The 3,159-nt window shown below is 36.7% G+C and overlaps 1 non-coding gene across 1 annotated transcript; it reads right to left on the bottom strand.

Annotated features, from left to right (window-relative positions):
- Positions 1 to 404: 404 nt before the first annotated feature.
- On the bottom strand, positions 405 to 511 carry LOC122065470. Its single transcript, XR_006136019.1, has one exon. It is a non-coding gene; the product is annotated as a small nucleolar RNA R71 (small nucleolar RNA).
- Between the last annotated feature and the right edge of the window lie 2,648 nt (positions 512 to 3,159).

Below are 3,159 nucleotides of genomic sequence, written 5' to 3'. Positions count from 1 at the left end.
TCTTTAAAACCTTTCAATATGGGAGACCAACATCAAAACTATCACCTAAATCTCTAAAAGATAGGTTCTTCCCTACTAGAATAGCCTAACCTTCCCGCATAGTTCTACCACAAGCACTGGATAATAATTTTAAACTCAAATCTCAATATATCACTATGTTACCCCACTTCCATGGGTTGACCTCTGAGGATGCATACCTATTTCTAAGGGAATTTGAAGAGGTATGTGTTCTAATTAAGATCCAACAGCTTTCTAATGATGCTGTTAAGCTTAAATTTATCATTTTTACATTAAAAAACCAAACTAAGAAGTGGTTGTATGGGTTACCCACAAATTTCATAACCTCATGGGAACAGTTCACAGTTGTCTTCCTTAAGAAGTTTTTTCCAACTCACAAGACCAATAAGCTTAGAAGTGATATCCTTCAGTTTAGGCAAAAGCCTAGTGAGTCCTTTTCCAAACTTATGGAGAAATTCAAGGATCTACTCCAATAATGCCTTCATCATAGCCTAGACTTATGGCATTTATGTTAAATGATTTATTAGGGTATTGATTACCCAACTAAACAAATGATATAGTCTATGTGCCCTAAGGGATTCACATCCTTTACAGATGAAGGAAAGGCATGGGAATTCTTACTTGATTTAGCTGACAAAACCCGTGAGTGGGAATCAACCCAAGAGAGTGAAAGAACCATAGGAAGAAAATGATATTTTATGGATGGGATAGTATCCAAGGAAGCCCATTTGGATAGTCTAATCAAGAGGATTGAGGCTATTGTTCCTAGAGAGCCATCATCAGTCAATTTGGTTAAGATTTGTGCTTGGTGCCAATCCCCTGGACATGTCATAGAAGAATGCCCCAACACCTCTGGGGGCACTTCTAATGATAGTGTTAATGTCTTATACCAGAATAATCCATATAGTAACACCTATAATCTAGGATGGAGAAATCACCCAAATTTCTCTTGGAATCAGAGCAACCAAGCAAGGCCTTCTAATTTTCATAATCAATGTCAACTTTGACCCTAAAGGCCTCCCTTTGCACAACAATCTTTTTTTTAAAATACTTTTCCTAGGTCAAATGTAGGACCTCAGGCTATTTTTCCTAGGGCCCCTCTCCTATTATCTTATCAGCAACTCCCTGGGTTTACCAACACTGGAGAGGCAAGTAGAATAAGTGACTTGAAAAAAATTATGTCCCTCCTTATAATAAGTCATCAAAATCTTATGAGAGAACTCACCCAAGTTATCTCAATTATGCATGAAAAGGAGAAAGAAATTTTACCCAGTCAATCAGAGCCTAACCTTAGGCATCATCAGCCTGTTAGTTCACAAGTACCAACTAATGCACCATTGAATATAGTATAAGGTCAGACCCAACAAGGGCCCTCTAACCAATGTAATGTTGTTTATGCCCTTAGGAGTGGTAGAGAGTACCAACAGAACGTTCCTAAATCTTTCCCATTTATTACTCCTATTAACTCTCCTTCAGTTGAGGACACAAGTGTGCCTCTTGTTCTAGGTTCGTCTGATGAACCTAAAGATTCTTTTAAAATGAAAGATGATTTGATTGAGGAAACCAAAAATAATTCTTTTGAAAAAGGGCAAATCCCTAACAGTCCTTATATCCCTTCTGTCCCATTACCTAATCGTTTGGTAAACAAAAAGAAGATTGCTTCCATGGATAAAATTTTAGAAGTCTTTAAAAAGGTAGAAGTGAACATCCCTCTTTTGGATGTCATATCCCAGATCCCCACCTATACAAAGGTACTGAAAGATTTGTGTATTCACAAACGTATCATTAGTGTGTCTAAAAAAACGTTCTTAGCAGGTAACATTAGTTCCATAATTACTCAGCCTATAATAGCCAAATATAAGGATCCAAGGAGCCCTGTCATATCTTGTGTCATAGGAAACACATACATTGAGCATGCCTTACTTGACCTTGGCACAAGTGTGAATCTTTTACCTTACCATGTGTGCAAGCAACTAGGATTGGGAGAATTGAAAGCCACTGAAATTACTCTTCAATTGGCAGATAGGTCTGTTAAGATTCCTAAAGGGATGGTTGAGGATGTCATACTAAAGGTGGGAGAATTTATTTTCCCTGTTGATTTTATTGTGTTAGATACCAAGCCCTTCTCAACCAAGGATGAGATCCCAATAATTCTAGGAAGACCATTCTTGGCTACCAGTAATGCATTAATCAACTGTCAGAATGGTTTCCTAAGGTTATCTTTTGGCAACCAAACTGTTGAGTTTAACATGTTTAGGATAGGCAAGCAACCACATATGGAAGAAGAGATCAATATACTTAAGGATTTTCTAGAATTTTCTGATGATTTAATTACCAACTTTGATATTAATTTTGATTCAGAATTCCAAGAGTGTATGGATGAGGTGGATGATGATAGAAAATTTCTTTTCTGAAGTCTTGAGTCTTCACATACCTGTGGAGCCGTTAGGATCCCTTTCCAATTCCATTCTCAAATCTTCCATAGTTTAGCCCCCTAAGTTAGATCTTAAGGAGTTACCATCTAATTTGAGGTATGCTTTCCTAGGGCTTGACCAGACTCTTCATGTAATAATTTCTTCAAATTTGACTTCTAGCCAGGAAGAGGAGTTACTTAAAGTATTAAAAGATAATAAGGAAGCCCTAGGTTGAACCATAGCTGATATCAAGGGTATAAACACTTCTATTGTACAACATCATATACATCTTATGGAGGATTTCAAACCATCCACGGAACCCCAAAGAAGAGCTAACCCAGTGACGATGGAAGCCATTAAGAAAAAGATCATAAAGTGCTTGGATCATAGAATGATTTATCCTATTTCTGACAGCCAATGGGTAAGCCCAGTTCACGTAGTGCCTAAGCAGTCTGGGGTGATTGTAGTTCCCAACAGAGTTATCAATTCGGCCGAATTATTCGCGAATAATTCGGCCGAACCGAATTTTTCCGAATTTTATCAAAAATTCGGACCGAATCCGAATTAAAAATAAAATTCTTTAAAATTCGCGACTTTTTCAAAACTGAATATAAATCGCGAATAATTCGGCCCGAATCCGAATTAAACCGAATTATTCGGTTTATTTAAACATTATTTAAAAAAAAAAACCAAAAACAATAAAAAACAAATTTTTTTTTTTTTAAAA

Source organism: Macadamia integrifolia, unplaced genomic scaffold, assembly GCF_013358625.1.
Source record: "Macadamia integrifolia cultivar HAES 741 unplaced genomic scaffold, SCU_Mint_v3 scaffold2028, whole genome shotgun sequence".
Taxonomy (NCBI): Eukaryota; Viridiplantae; Streptophyta; class Magnoliopsida; order Proteales; family Proteaceae; genus Macadamia; species Macadamia integrifolia.
Note: the sequence above shows the minus strand (reverse complement) of the source record. Positions and strands in the feature narration are given on the sequence as shown.